Below are 17,462 nucleotides of genomic sequence, written 5' to 3' on the forward strand. Positions count from 1 at the left end.
CAATATCGTTCTAGAGTGGTTTTGGGAGAATGTTAGTGAACCCTCGTGATTGTCTTCCCCGATGGCAAGGGTATATTCCACCAGGACTCCCTGTCTTAAGGCCGGAACCATTCTACAATGGTTTGAGGAGCATGGTAGTGAATTCATGTTGAAGTCTTCCCTGAATGCAATTGTATATTACGCCAGGACTGACTGACACAAGGCCAGAATCTTTCTAAAATGTTTCCAGTGAGCTCACGTTGCGGATTTCCCAGAGAGTGATGATACATTCCACCAGGACTCACTGGCACAGGCATAATAAATCTATAATGGCTCGAGGAGTATGGTAGTGAACTCCCATTAATGTCTTCCCCTATGGCGATGGTGTATTCAAGCAGGATTCAGTTTCACAACACAGGGCATATTGCTACGAGCTGACCACTACAATGGTTTGCGGGGCGTAGCAGTGAACAACCCGTAACTCTGTCTTAGGCGCTGCAGTCATGGACTGCGCGACTGGTCCCGGCGGAGGTTCGAGGCCTCCCTCGGGCATGGGTGTGTGTGTTTGTCCTTAGGATAATTTAGGTTAAGGAGTGTGTAACCTTAGGGACTGATGACCTTAGCAGTTAAGTCCCGTAAGATTTCACACACATTTGAACTTTTTTTTTTTCTCCTCACAGGTATGGTGTTACAAGCTTCCGAAATCCTGTCAAGGAACTGTCATAATCATGTCACAGAGAACTGCTGCTATACTGCGTTCCCAAAGCAAGTCAATGTTTCGGCTGGTCAGCGAATATATCAGTGGCTGCTCGTACACAGGAAAAAAAGTAGTTAGTTCATGTTCCATAGATCATCTAAACGCTTCTTTTATCAAAATCATGTCTAACAAACCAGTTTTCATAATAAACATACAGGAGCAGTATTGACTCTATCCTGTGCACAATTCTTCATCTCCCAGTACCTACTCCAACCTACAACCCTTTGAATCTGCCTAGTGTATTCATCTCTTGGTCCCCCTCTAAGACTTTTACCCTCCACGCTGCCCTCCAGTACTAAATTGGCGATCCCTTGATGCCTCAGAATATGCCCTACCAACCGATCCCTTCTTCTAGTCAAGTTGTGCCACAAATTTCTCTTCTCTCCAATTCCATTCAATACCTTCTCATTAGTTATGTGATCTACCGATCTAATCTTCAGCATTCTTCTGTAGCACGACTCTTCTTGTCTAAACTATTTATCGTCCACGTTTCACTTCCATACATTACTACACTCCACACAAATACTTTCAGAAACGACTTCCTGACACTTAAATCTATACTAGATGTTAACAAATTTCTCTTCTTCAGAAATGCTTTCCTTGCCATTGCCAGTCTACATTTTATATCCTCTCTACTTCGACCATCGTCAGTTATTTTGCTCCCCAAATAGCAAAACTCCTTTACTACTTGAAGTGTCTCATTTCCTAATCTAATTCCCTAAGCGTCACCCGACTTAATTCGACTACAATCCATTATCCTCGTTTTGCTTTTGTTGATGTTCATAATTTATCCTCCTTTCAAGACCCTGTCCATTCCGTTCAGCTGCTCTTCCAAGTCCTTTGCTGTGTCTGACAGAATTACAATGTCGTCGGCGAACCTGTTTTTATTTCTTCTCCATGGATTTTAATTCCTACTCAAAATTTTTCTTTTGTTTCCTTTACTGCTTGCTCAATATACAGATTGAATAACATCCGGGAGAGACTACAACCCTGTCTCACTCCCTTCCCAACCACTGCTTCCCTTTCATGCCCCTCTACTCCAATTACTGCCATCTGGTTTCTGTACAATTGTAAATAGCCTTTCGCTCCCTGTATTTCACCCCTGCCACCTTCAGAATTTGAAAGAGAGTATTCCAGTCAACATTGTCAAAAGCTTTCTCTAAGTCTACAAATGCTAAAAACGTAGGTTTGCCTTTCCTTAATCTATTTTCTAAGATAAGTCGTAGGGCCCGTATTGCCTCACGTGTTCCAGCATTTCTACGGAATCCAAACAGATCTTCCCCTAGGTGGGCTTCTACCAGTTTTTCCATTCGTGTGTAAAGAGTTCGCGTTAGTATTTTGCAGCTGTGTCTTATTAAACTGATAGTTCAGTAATTTTCACATCTGTCAACACCTGCTTTCTTTGGGATTGGAATTATTATATTATTCTTGTCTGAGGGTATTTCGCATGTCTCATGCATCTTGCTTACAGATGGTAGAGTTTTGTTAGGCCTGGCTCTCCCAAGGCTGTCTGTAGTTCTAATGGAATGTTGTCTACTCCCGAGGCCTTGTTTGGACTTAGGTCTTTCAGTGCCCTGTCAAATTCTCCACGCACTATCATATCTTCCTTCTAATCTTCATCTACGTCCTCTTCCATTTCCATAATACTGCCCTGAAGTACATCGCCCTTGTGCAGACCCTGTATATACTCCTTCCATCTTTCTGCTTTCCCTTCTTTGCTTAGAATTGGGTTTCCATCTCAGCTCTTGATATTCATGCAAGTGGTTCTCTTTTCTCCAAAGGTCTCTTTAATTTTGCTGTAGGCAGTATCTATCTTACCCCCAGCGATATATGCCTCAACGTACTTACATTTGTCCTCTAGCCATCCCTGTTTAGCCATTTTGCACTTCCTGTCAATCTCATTTTTGAGACGTTTGTATTCCTTTTTGCCTGCTTCATTTACTGCATTTTTATATTTTCTCCTTACAGAAATTAAATTCACTATCTCTTCCGTTACCCAAGGATTTCTATTAGCCCTCGTCTTTTTACCTACTTGATCCTCTGCTACCTTCACTATTTCGTTTCTCTAAGCTATCCATTCTTCTTCTACTGTATTTCTTTCCCCCATTCTCGTCAATAGTTCCCTAATTCTCTCCCTGAAGCTCTCTACAACCTCTGGTTCTTTCAGTTTATCCATGTCTTATCTCCTTAAATTCCCACCTTTTTGTAGTTTCTTCATCTTTAATCTACAGCTCATAACCAATAGTTTGTGTTCAGAGTCCATATCTGCCACTGGAAATGTCTTGCAATTTAAAACCTGGCTCCTAAATCTCTGTCTTACTGTTATATTATCAATCTAGAACCTTCCAGTAACGCCAGGCGTCTTACAAGTATACAACCTTCTTTCATGTTTCTTGAACCAAGTGTTAGTTATGATTAAGTAGTGCTCTGTACAGAATTCTACCAGGTGGCTACCTCTTTCATTCCTTACCCCCATTCCGTATTCGTCTACTACGTTTCCTTCTCTTCCTTTTCCTACTATCGATTTCCAGTCACACATGACTATAAAATTTTCGTCTCCCTTCACTATTTGAATAATTTTTTTAATCTCATCATATATTTCATCAATCTCTTCGTCATCCTCGGAGCTAGTTGGCATATAAACGTGTACCACTGTGGTAGGCGTGGGCTTCGTATCTATCTTGGCCACAATAATGCGTTCACTATGCTGTTTGTAGTAGCTTACCCGCATTCCTATTTTCTATTCATTATTAAACCTACTCTCGCATTACCCCTATTTGATTTTGTATTTATAACCCTGTATTCACCTGACCAAATGTCTTGTTCCTCCTGCCACCGAACTTCACTAATTCCCACTATATCTAACTTTAACCTATCCATTTCCCTTTCTAAATTTTCTAACCTACCTGCCCGATTAAGGGATCTGACATTCCACGCTCCGATCTGTAGAACGCCAGTTTTCTTTCTCCTGATAACAACGTCCTCCTGAGCAGTCCCCGCCCGTAGATCTATTTTGCCTCTGGAATATTTTACCCAAGAGGACGCCATCATCATTTAACCATACAGTAAAGCTGCATGCCCTCGGGAAAAATTACGGCTGTAGTTTCCCCTAGATTTCAGCCGTTCGCAGTACCAGCACAGCAAGGCCGTTTTGGTTAGTGTTGCATGGCCAAAGAAGTCAATCATCCAGACTGTTGCCCCTGCAACTACTGAAAAGGCTGCTGCCCCTCTTCAGGAACCAGACGTTTGTCTGGCCTCTCAACAGATACCCCTCCGTTGTGGTTGCACCTACGGTAGGGCTATCTGTATAGCTGAGGCACGCAAGCCTCCCCACCTGCACGATTTCTGTGGGTGAACAAACCCATATTATTCTTACTTCTTGCTTCTGTGCAATCGAGGCTTTCTTTCTACGTGATGGGTTATTCCCTAAGCCATTATTCAGTGGAAGTATGCAAAATATAGCGAGATATGCAAGAATAGTACTTATACTAAGACAGAAAATTGCTGAACTTAATTGTTTGAGAATCTCAGTGAAATACTTCTTCTACCTCAAGATTTCATTAACATGTACACCCAAACATTTAGAGTATTCTACCCTGTTTACTGATTCCTCATCATGTGCTACATCATAAAGACTTCATTTGTTGTGCAGAACTAAATGTAGTGGTTTCTTTTATTTTGGGGAATCTATTTACAGAGAACCACTTAATAAATCATTTGAAAATATCATTAACCAACGTTTCTGTTACTTTCTCTCTAATGGGATTTATTATAGTACTAGTATCATCCACAAAAAATATCAGTTTTGCTTCTTGAATGTTAAGTGAAAGATCACTCACATATCGTATATAAAGAATATGAATGAACCCAAAATTGAACCCTGTGGAACTCCTGCGTGATTACTTCTTTTTCGCAGTCATTAAAATTTTCTACCTTTCTGACATTATCTGAATTATTCAGCAAACCTTTTTCTTTCTATTTGTTACGATAAGTGTGTCTGAATTATTCAGCAGATCCTTTTGCTTTCTGTTTGTTGCAGCAAGTGCGATTCAGACGAGGTAAAACCATCAATTCCATAAAACTTGAGTTTTCCCAAGATAGTAAGATGACCCACACAGTCAAACGCCTTGGAAGGATCACAAAAAATACAATCTGGCGATATATTGTTATTTAAGGCTTGTGCTGTTTGATGAGTGATTGTGCAAATAGCATTTTCAGTTGAGCTACCCTTATGGAATCCAAACTGTGATATGGTAAGTAAATTGTTTCCACTTACGTGTGCGAGTACTCTTTAGTACATTAGCCTTTCGAATATTTTGGAAAGATATGTCAGGAAGGAAATTGGCTTGTAAAATTCTTGCAGCGGGCATAATTTAATAAGCACAAACAGTTAATTTAAGTATCGATGGAGAAGCATACACCGAAACTGCAGTACGGAGTTTTGCAGCTTTAGTGGTTTGTGCAAAGTCCTGCTGGAATTTTTCAAGGTGTCCTCCATTGTTATACAGAAATTTAACATGTCACTTAAACACTGATTTACGTATCTTGTCACACAACTCCCCATTATTTCCAAAATGATTTCAAATTCTTGTTCAATCAAATCCATTAAATGCTACAGGTTTAATGGTTTTCTTATTCATTATCCCCCACACAAAAAAACCACACGGTGTGAGGCCCAGTGATCTCGAAGGCCAATCAATTTTAGCTCGTCTTCCCATACAATCTTGAAAACTGTCATCCGAAAATGTACAAACGTGTATTCGGTAGATCGGTGGAGCATTGTCTTGTTGCCAAATGAGACTGTTTCGACCAGCTTTAAGTACAGCATTATTGTCTAATTGAATAATTTCTCCTAATATTTCACGATACCTTCCCGCAGTCATGGTCCGATTGCAAAAATAAGGGCCTATGACTCCTTTGCTGCATATAACAGCCCACACCATAGTTCCAGGAACATGTAACTCCTCCACGATTACAAATCGATACACGCAACTGTGTTTGTTCCACTAAAATTAAAACTCGTTTCATGAGATGGCGGAATTCACACCTTCGATCAGGATTATCCTCCATTAGGGCGTGTACCAGTGTAAGACGCTAAGGCTCCATATGTAATGCTTTCATCATTCCCCTTACACTTAAGAAAAAAAATGTATTTCCTAGGAATCTCTTCTTGCAGGTTTCTTGAGTGACAGAACGAATGCCTGTGCAACGAGCTACAGATCTTCTTCAGTAGTTATTAATTGTATCACGGGTGTATGAGCAGGAACTACGGAATATCGTCTTGAATCTCACATTTTCGATCAAATTTCCACCGCAGCTGAAAAAAAAGAAAAAAAAAACACGCGCTGTTCTGTAGATAATTTTATGTTCATTTATGTTCATAATGTGCACTTTGCCCGCTTACAGTGAATGCACAAACGACGCTATGACTCAGATGGTTACAGACAAACCGGGTCTGACTTCAGTCTCTGACTGTAGGGTATATTTCTGAATTAATTAGCTAAACTTAACCAAGGATAGAAATGTGCAACAGTTTACATGGTTCAAATGGCTCTGAGCACTATGGGACTTAACATCTGAGGTCATCAGTCTCCTAGAACTTAGAACTACTTAATCCTAACTAACCTAAGAACATCACCCACATCCATGCCCGAGGCAGGATTCGAACCGGCTTCCGTAGCGGTCGCGCGGTTCCAGACTGAAGCGCCTAGAACCGCTTGGCCACATCGGCCGGCTGTGCAACAGTTAACTGATGTATGCCACATCCGATACACGTGAGAGGGACTTGGAGACAATGGAAGGATTTAGAATGATTATATAACGCTAAGCAATAATTTTCGAAATCCGACTTTATACTGTAAGGCATTTCCAGGCAAGTATGTGGACTCTGATCGTAAGTTATTGGTTATGAACTGTATATTAAGACTGAAGCAACTGAAAAAAGGAAATTAAGGTTATGGGATCTGTATACGCGTAAACTGAAGGAGCCAGAGGTTGTCGGGAGCCTCATAGAAGCGTTAGTCAACGTTTGCTTAAACAGGGGAAAGTTATACAATAGAGATTGAGTGGGTAGCTCTGAGAGACGAAAATGTGAATCCAGTACAGAATCACATAGGTAAAAAGACAGACCTACTAGAAACCTCACGAAATACAGGAGATATTGAAATGTAACAATGTATCCAGTGAAGCAGCCGAGAGGGAAAATAGACTTCTAAAAAGAAAACTGACGTAGAATGTACAGTAACTAAACAGGAATGGCTAGAACACAAATGGGTTGCTAAAGTACGACTAGAGGAAAGACAGATAGAGCAGTTAAAAATAGAATGTGTTGTGTCAATATTAAGAGCTCAGATAACAACACAGTGTAAAGCAAAGAAGGGAAAACCGAAAGGTGGAAGGGAAATATGTAAGGGCTAAACAAGAGCAACGAAGATCAAGACAGTATTAAAGATAAGAGTAAAAAAATGATGAGATGAGCAGTATGATACTGCGAGAAGAATTAGAGAAAAAAGCCCCTGGAGTAGAGGACATTCTATCAGAATTACTGAGGTCCTTCGGGGAGCCACGTGTGATAAAATTATTCCTCCTGGCATACAATAAATATGAAACTGGCAGACCTCATACTTCAAAAAGAATATAGTAATATCAGTTCCAAAGAGTTAAGGTGACGACAGAAGTGAGTGCTAACGGGTCATTTGTTCAGCAGTTCATGGTTGCCAAATACCCATACGAAGCATATCTACATCTACATCTACATCTATACTCCGCGAGCCACCTTACGGTGTGTGGCGGAGGGTACTTATTGTACCACTATCTGATCCCCCCTTCCCTGTTCCATTCACGAATTGTGCGTGGGAAGAACGACTGCTTGTAAGTCTCCGTATTTGCTCTAATTTCTCGGATCTTTTCGTTGTGATCATTACGCGAGATATATGTGGGCGGTAGTAATATGTTGCCCATCTCTTCCCGGAATGTGCTCTCTCGTAATTTCGATAATAAACCTCTCCGTATTGCGTAACGCCTTTCTTGAAGTGTCCGCCACTGGAGCTTGTTCAGCATCTCCGTAACGCTCTCGCGCTGACTAAATGTCCCCATCACGAATCGCGCTGCTTTTCGCTGGATCATGTCTATCTCTTCTATTAATCCAACCTGGTAAGGGTCCCATACTGATGAGCAATACTCGAGAATCGGACAAACAAGCGTTTTGTAAGCTACTTCTTTCGTCGATGAGTCACATTTTCTTAGAATTCTTCCTATGAATCTCAACCTGGCGCCTGCTTTTCCCACTATTTGTTTTATGTGATCATTTCACTTCAGATCGCTCCGGATAGTAACTCCTAAGTATTTTACGGTCGTTACCGCTTCCAATGATTTACCACCTATGGCATAATCGTACTGGAATGGATTTCTGCCCCTATGTATGCGCATTATATTACATTTATCTACGTTTAGGGAAAGCTGCCAGCTGTCGCACCATGCATTAATCCTCTGCAGGTCCTCCTGGAGTACGTACGAGTCTTCTGATGTTGCTACTTTCTTGTAGACAACCGTGTCATCTGCAAATAGCCTCACGGAGCTACCGATGTTGTCAACTAAGTCATTTATGTATATTGTAAACAATAAAGGTCCTATCACGCATCCCTGCGGTACTCCCGAAATTACCTCTACATCTGCAGATTTTGAACCGTTAAGAATGACATGTTGTGTTCTTTCTTCTAGGAAATCCTGAATCCAATCACAAACCTGGTCCGATATTCCGTAAGCTCGTATTTTTTTCACTAAACGTAAGTGCGGAACCGTATCAAATGCCTTCCTGAAGTCCAGGAATACGGCATCAATCTGCTCGCCAGTGTCTACGGCACTGTGAATTTCTTGGGCAAATAGGGCGAGCTGAATTTCACATGATCTCTGTTTGCGGAATCCATGTTGGTTATGATGAAGGAGATTTGTATTATCTAAGAACGTCATAATACGAGAACACAAAACATGTTCCATTATTCTACAACAGATTGACGTAAGCGAAATAGGCCTATAATTATTCGCATCTGATTTATGACCCTTCTTGAAAATGGGAACGACCTGCGCTTTCTTCCAGTCGCTAGGTACTTTACGTTCTTCCAGCGATCTACGATAAATTGCTGATAGAAAGGGGGCAAGTTCTTTAGCATAATCACTGTAGAATCTTAAGGGTATCTCGTCTGGTCCGGATGCTTTTCCGCTACTAAGTGATAGCAGTTGTTTTTCAATTCCGATATCGTTTATTTCAATATATACAACAGAATAGGAAAAAAATGCGATCTGACACTTTTTAAGACAGCTTATTTTGCCTTTACCAATTTCAGGATGGTTTACTCAACATTAGAAGGCGGTTACATTTGTACATTTATAAGGACATCAGTTTTGTATAAATTCTTGCATAAACGGAATGTAGCCGAATTGCCGGCCAGAGTGGCCGTGCGGTTCTAGGCGCTGTAGTCTGGAACCGAGCGACCACTACGGTCACAGGTTCGAATCCTGCTCGGGCATGAATGTGTGTGATGTCCTTAGGTTAGTTAGGTTTAATTAGTTCTAAGTTCTAGGCGACTGATGACCTCAGAAGTTAAGGAGACTAGATTAAGGAATGAAACACAAAACGTAGTAGACAGGTTTTACTAATTGAGCAGCAATATAACTGATGATGGCCGTAGTAGAGAGAATTTGAAGTGCAGATTTATTATAGCAAGGAAGCGTATTTGGAAAAAGGAATTACTTAACATCTTACATCAATTTAAGTGTTAGGAATTTTTGTCTGATGGTGTTTGTGTGAAGTGTAACCTTGCGCGGAAGTGAAAAGTGGATGGAAAAGAGTTGGAATAAGAAGAGAACAGACGCTTTCAAAATGTGGTGCTACAAAAGACTGCTGAAGATTAGACTGGTGGACTGACAAGAAAGGAAGGAAGAGTGGAGTTCAGTATCATGTCAAGCAATAAATGAGGTGGTACTGAATCGAATTGGGGAAGTAAAAGATTTCGGCACGTGTGAAGGGATCGTTTGAGAGGATACATCCTTCGACATCAAGGAATAGTTTCGTAATGGAGACATGCGTGAGGGGAAAAAATTTAGAGGATGACCACGGGAGCTACAAATGGACAGAGGTAGCATTAGTGAAGCAGAGATGAAGAGGAATGTTCAGGATGGACTAGCTTGGAGAACTGATCAAACCAGTCCTCGGAAAGAAGAGAGCAGGGCCATAAACACAAACATAAAGACAACAATTTCAAATAAATCGAACGCTAAAATTAGCGTTTGCTTTGGCAATACTTAAAAAAAAACAGATAGATCAAAATAAATAAACACAGTCATAAATAAAAACAAAGACAGATGTATGAATGTGAAACATCGTTTCAACGTGGGCATAGTGTGGAAAATACATAGGGCTGAAACAGAAAACAGCCAAGAAAGTTAGGGTCAAAAGAGATGTCTTTTGTCCAATTTACACTTAAAAAAACTTATTCCTATGTATTGAAGAAACAGAGAACGCCATCCGGTGGTCTGTCAAACGAACCCATCATTGGATATTGGAAAGAATAAAACTACAAACTAAGCATAATTTTCAGACGGGTGACGACATCTAATTTAAAAAAAAATAAAATCAAATAAATTACTGCAAGAGAATAATTAGATGCTTAAGATGACGAAATAACGTATTTAACCAATGGTAGAGAAGCTACTATTATTAGAGAAGGAAGGAAGAAGTTGCCGACGGCCTTGTCGCATTGGCAACACCGGTTCCCGTCAGATCACCGAAGTTAAGCGCTGTCGGGCTGGACTAGCACTTGGATGGGTGACCATCCGGTCTGTCGAGTGCTGTTGGCAATCGGGGTACACTCAGCCCTTGTGAGGCACACTGAGTAGCTACTTGATCGAGAAGTAGCGGCTCCGGTCTCGTAAACTGACAAACGAGCGGAGTGTTGACCACATGCCCTTCCATATCCGCATCCAGTGACACCTCTGGGCTGAGGATGACACGGCGGCCGGTCGGTACCGTTGGGCCTATTGAGGCCTGTTCGGAAGGAATTTAGTTTTTTTGCGCTAGTGTGTGTGTTTGTGTGTGTGTTCATGTATGACTTCTGACACCCTTCGGCGGACACACGAACGAACTACTGCAGTAGCTGGATTCGTTGTCGGAGCATATCGCTGTGACAGTCGTGCGCCGGACGCGGCGCATCAGCGGTGATTCAGAGTTGTGTGACGTCACCTTGTGGTTCTGGCGATATCTGCGCGCAACTATCTGCGGATGGGACGCGGATGCACGCAGTAGGCAGCAGGTGCGCGCGCCCTGCCAGTGGCTTATCGGGGCTGCGTGGTTGCGTGTCCGGCAGCGAAACTGGAAAATTTCCGCTCTGTTGCATGTGACGGCTAATTAATGCGAACGGTTCACTCGCGCGGCGTGTGAGGTAAACAAGACAGTCAGCTGTTGTAGGGGGCTGCAACTGCCACTACATCTGCTAACCTCAAGCAACCACGTGATCTGTAGCGGTGGGTTCGTCGTGTACCAGTATTATTTCTTAAAGAACAACACATTCGCCTTTGCCTGTAGAAATGATTTGCTTCGCAAGTACAGTTTCGGCCTACGGACCATTTTCGACAGGTACTGCAAAAAAATTTGCTTCAGCACATTGGAGACTTGCAAAATCCTCCGACATACATACATTTCTAAAATGTGCCGAAGCAAAATCTTTTGCTGTGCCATATGGCCCAAAGACCGAAACTGCAATTGTGAAATAAAAGATCTCTACAGTCAACAGCACTATGATGCTCTTTAAAAAATTCTGCATGACTGCGAAACCCAACATGAGAAATTAATCAGTATTATTTCGTCCCTTTCCAATTGAAGGGGTAATAGGAAGATAGTGGTAACCCTCAATTTCGTAAGGACTAATCTTGTCAAAGAAGTTCAAATGTGTGTGAAATCTTATGGGACTTAACTGCTAAGGTCATTACATTAGTCCCTAAGCTTACACACTACTTAACCTAAATTATCCTAAGGACAAACACACACACCCATGGCCGAGGGAGGACTCGAACCTCTGCCGGGACCAGCCACACAGTCCATCACTGCAGCGCTAATCCCGCGCGGCTAATCTTGTCATAGTACCTATTATGTGTGGGAATTCCCCAGATGCTGGGCACATGTATTTGCATATGTGCTGCTAAAAAGCGGTGTACTGCATAAACTGTTTGTTTTACTAATATCCTTACCTTTGAACTTAATCAAAAACAAAATGCGCGGATACAGGTTTCTCTTCGACGGGAGTCCTTTTTTTTACCGTCATTCCTCCATCCACCACCTCAAAGGTAACTTATCAAAACACCCCCACTTCTAGCCTGTCACAGATGCAAGCGATTTCAGTAGTAATACTAAAAATGTATAAAATGTGCTAATACAGTAATAATTTGTTTACACCAGTGCCTTGTCCATCGCTTTGGTATGGTCCCAAAAAATTGCAGTTACAGGGAAATACATCGTTTGAAATTGGTCCGACCGAAAACTTGAGATGTATGTGTGTCATGTACCATTCTCCACTGTAAAAAGAAGGCTATGAGGTGGCGTCTGATTGGATCACGTTTAAGCAGAGGGGGAGATGGGGGGAGAATGCTTCTTATACAGGGTGGCCAGTAAGAGCCTGCAGAGCTTGTGAGGATGTTGTGCTGATAAATAACTGTTAACAAAAAGAAATCGATAGGTTTAGCCGTTTCCGATTTAACTAAATTGACGTTAGCCGACCAGGTCGTTGCGCGGGCATATTCAATCGCTTGCACGCGCTTGAAGGCGATAATACAAGGACACTGCGGGTCGCTCAGTGTTGTTCAAATAGCACAGACATCTGGGGTTCGTGAGTTTAGTTCAAATGCTCATTACCCGTTAACATCTACCTTTTTTTTGAAAGACATCAAAAGCCGCATTTGTTCGGGTTGAGGAAACCAAACTAAGTACGTTTGACCGCACTGTGTCTGGCAGACTGCTTGAATTTGCGCGCCCAACGACCTGATTGATTAACTTCAGTGCTAAATAAATATGGAACGGTGTCGCGTATCGAATTATTTCCATCACGACCTTCCCTGCAACACCCTTACAAGGTTTTCGCACTGTTTCTGACCACCCTGTGTGTATACAAATACGCTTAAGTACCAAACAAACTAGTGCAGGCATGAGTATTCAGATACAGAGATACGTAAACAGGTAGAACACGGCGCTGCGGTCGGCAACTCCTATATATGACAAGAATTGTCTGGTGTACTTGTTAGATCTATTACTGCTGCTACAATGGCAAGTTATCATGATTTAAGCGAGTGCGAATGTGGTGTTATAATTGGCGCACGAGCGATGGGACACAGCAGGTAGCAATGAAGTGGGGATTTACCAGTACGACCTTTTCGCGAGAATACTGTGAATATCAGGAATCCGCCAAAACATCAAATCTCCGACATTCCTGAGGCCAGAAAAAGATCCCACAACAACGGGAACAACGGCGACTAAAGAGAACGTGACAGAAGATCAACCCTACCGCAAATTGCTGCAGATTTCAATGCTGGGCCATCAACAAGTGTCAGTGTGTGAGCCATTCAACGAAACATCATCGATATGGGCTTTCGGATCTGAAGGTCCACTTGTGTATCCTTGATGGCTGCACAACACAAAGCTTTACGCCTCGCCTGGGCCCGTCAACACCGACATTGGTCTGTTTATTGCTCGAAACATGCTGGCTGGTCGGACGAGTCTCGTTTCAAGTTCTATCGAGCCGATGGACGTGTACGGGTATGGAGACCACCTCATGAATCCATGGAGCCTACTTGTCAGCAGGGGACTGGTCAAGCTGGTGGAGGCTCTGTTATGGCGTAGGACGTTTGCAGTTGGATTTATATGTGACCCCTGATACGTATGGATACGACTCTGAAGGACGACAAATACGTAAGCATACAGTTTGATCATCTGCATCCATTCATGTCCGTTGTGCATTCCCACGGACTTGGGCAATTCCGGCAGGAACACTCATCTGAGTTTAAACACTTACACCAGTCTCCCCGGACATGAATATCATTGGGCATATCTAAGATGCATTGCAACGTACTGTTCAGAAGACATCTCCACCCCGTCGTACTCTTACGGCTTTGTGGACACTCCTGCAGGATTTATGATGCCAGTTTCTTCCAGCACTACTTCAGACGTTATTCGAGTCCATTCCATGTCGTGTTGCGGCACTTCTGCGTGCTCGCGGTTGCCCTACACGCTATTAGGCAGCGGTACCAGTTTCTTTGGCTATTCAGTTTATATGCCTTCTAGTATGACAGGTGGCACTTAAATATTTCTGTTTGCTAATGGTACAAGGGGCTGCAAAATACTAACACGAATTCTTTACAGACGAATGGAAAAACTGGTAGAAGCCCACCTTCGGGAAGATCAGTTTGGATTTCGTAGAAATGTTGGAACATGTGAGGAAATACTGACCCTACGACTTACCTTAGAAGATAGATTAAGGAAAGGCAAGCCTACATTTCTAGCATATGTAGACTTAGAGAAAGCCTTCGACAATGTTGACTCGAATGCTCTCTTTCAAATTCTGAAGGTGGCAGGGGTAAAATACAGGGAGCGAAAGGCCATTTGGCCATTTACAATTTGTACAGAAACCAGATGGTAGTTATAAGAGTTGAGGGGCATGAAAGGGAAGTACTGGTTGGGAAAGGAGTGAGACAGGGTTGTAGCCTTTCCCCGATGTTATTCAGTCTGTATATTGAGCAAGCAGTAAAGGAAACAAAAGAAAAATTCGCAGTAGGAATTAAAATCCATGGAGAAGAAATAAAAACTTTGGGGTTCGCCGATGACATTGTAATTCTGTCAGAAACAGCAAAGGACCTGGAAGAGCAGTTGAACGGAACGGACAGTGTCTTGAAAGGAGGATATAAGATGAACATCAACAAAAGCAAAACGAGGATAATGGAATGTAGTCGAGTTAACTCAGGTGATGTTGAGGGAATTAGATTAGGAAATGAGACACTTAAAGTAGTAAATGAGTTTTGCTATTCGGGGAGCAAAATAACTAATGATGGTGAAGTAGAGAGGATATAAAATGTAGACTGGAAATGGCAAGGAAAGCGTTTCTGAAGAAGAGAAATTTATTAACATCGAGTATAAATTTAAGTGTCAGGAAGTCGTTTCTGAAAGTATTTGTATGGAGTGTAGCCACGTATGGAAGTGAAACATGGACGATAAATAGATTGGACAAGAAGAGACTAAAAGCTTTCGAAATGTGGTGCTACAGAAGAATGCTGAAGATTAGATGGGTAGATCACATAACTAATGAGGAGGTATTGAAAAGAATTGGGGAGAAGAGACATTTGTGGCACAACTATACTAGAAGAAGGGATCGGTTGGTAGGACATGTTCTGAGGCATCAAGGGATCACCAGTTTAGTATTGGAGGGCAGCGTGGAGGGTAAATATTGTAGAGTGAGACCAAGAGATGAATACACTAAGCAGATTCAGAAGGATGTAGGTTGCAGTAGGTACTGGAAGATGAAGAAGCTTTCACAGGATAGAGTATCATGGAGAGCTGCATCAAACCAGTTTCTGGACTGAAGACCACAACAACAACAACGATATAAAATCGAAGTGCAAGCTCCTCATTACTAGTATTTCAGTTAGCACTACGATTGTAACACAGGTCTGCAGACTATGGCTATTCGAGTGGGGTAAATCCCATTTCTCTCATTCTCTTTCCACCCATCTTCCGAAATACTGAGATTTTCTATTTGTTTAGTCTTACTCAACTACCTGTGACTTTCCGGTTTTACCTGTGGACTCATGAAACGTTTCGGATTTGTCGTTGACAGGAGCGCTCAGCCTGTGAATTGGTGCCTTTACCTGTCTGGAGTGTTTTTTGTGGCAGTCAGGCCATAAAATGAGTTATACCCAATGTGCCCACCGTCTTAAAACGTCAACATTAAAGTCACTCACATTAATGTCGGACAGTGTTTACGTTCTCGGACAGAGAACATATTGGATATAACTATTATATGAGATAGAACTTTTCAGAATGAGTTAACATTCTAATTGTGTAACATACAGCTGAAAAAAAATTACCGACACCGCTGTGAATTGTGTAACACAGTTCCCAGTATTTCTAAAAGCTGTTCAAAACGGTCTACATTAAATATTTGTTGCTTGGTTTGTTTTCTTAAATCATTTTCCGTCACGTGAGAGGGAACGACTTGTGGCTATCGAACGTTGGTTTCTTTTTTCATCGGGACGTAATTATTACTTCTGCCGAAACCAAACAAGTGGCCAAATTTCCATTTGTCAAGACGGAAACAATAGGGACGTAGGATAGAGAAGTATACATTCCGTCTAAAAGTTGGTGGTACTTTCACCTTTTTTTCTGATTCCGTTATCCTTAATGCGAAATAATTCGAACTGCGAAGTTGATGAGATACAGTCTGTTCAACGTAAGCTCGACACAGATTTAAACATGACACAAGGTATTTTCACTTTACGTATTACGAGACGGAGGCCAGTTTTTCGGGTACCTCTAAGGTTTAAACAACCAGGTCTCATCGTGTACAGTGATGAGCGATTATAATAGCAACACCTAAAACAAAATTTCCTTCCAATTCGTTACAAAAATGTGAATGACATGCACGTAATGATTCTGTGAAGGTCCGCTCTGTCATTTGTAAAACGGAATTAATAAACGTGAAACTTGTCAATATGTGATCAGTCGAAAGAAAACATATTCGAACTGAGAAAACCTGTCACAAATACAGTATAATTCACATGCGTGAGCTATATGTGCCGGACTAACTGTATCAATGATAACCCAATACAGACCCAAGTATTATGCTCAGTAAAGGCAATACTAACCACATATCGTCGGGAAATATCTCAACCTTTCCGTATCTCAATCCGACAGAGTTTTGTGCATTAGTTTGGTAGGTCTGGTGTCCCATGGTACCGCTGTAATCACGACAACGTGTTTCGCAACATTGTTTTTTTTTTGTTATGTCATTGTAACTTATAATAAAATGTTTTGAATACTACGAATGTACGTGTCTTCTATCTGTTTGAGTCTTGTTTAATCAATTCCTTATTCACTCGTAGAGAACAATCGATGTATTTTTTTATATATCTTCATAATATCGAAACTACCAAGCAGTTACAGAGAAGTATTTTCATTTCTACGCCCACAGCGTGGCCACCGATGTGTGTAAGATACGGAAGGTAGATAAATTAACGTTCATAGTGCGTCTGCGCATCGCAACTGTATACCCACATTAGTAGAACATTGTGGTTACACAGCAGTAAATGCTTCGACAATTTTCACCAATAGACAGTTTTTCTATGCTCCGTTGATTATCAGTATTTTCGCTATTACTACTACAAACCGCTTATTATTTGCAGCTTAAGTTATGGCCTCCGCAAGTTGTAACTGCTTCACTGGCAAGACGCCTTAGCCTTTTACGACGGTACTAGCTGGAGATGTAAACGTCCCGTCTGCAAGACGGTCATTTGAGACGGAGCGTTAGCACTTATTAGCAACAATCTGTACATTTAACGGTGTCTTCCTGAAAAAGCAAACGAGACTTCAGACAGTGATCTCTGAAATTGAATCAGCCGAAGTAATGGAAGAAGCGGCGTACATGCAGACACAACACAGACTATTCCAGCGTTACTCGACATACACCTACATAAT

The 17,462-nt window shown here is 41.7% G+C and overlaps 1 pseudogene; it reads left to right on the top strand.

The window, feature by feature from the left end:
* Positions 1-10,473: 10,473 nt before the first annotated feature.
* Positions 10,474-10,591, top strand: LOC126485393 (5S ribosomal RNA; annotated as a pseudogene).
* The last annotated feature ends 6,871 nt before the right edge of the window (positions 10,592-17,462 follow it).

Source organism: Schistocerca serialis, chromosome 6 (genome assembly GCF_023864345.2).
Source record: "Schistocerca serialis cubense isolate TAMUIC-IGC-003099 chromosome 6, iqSchSeri2.2, whole genome shotgun sequence".
In the NCBI taxonomy this organism is placed as follows: Eukaryota; Metazoa; Arthropoda; class Insecta; order Orthoptera; family Acrididae; genus Schistocerca; species Schistocerca serialis.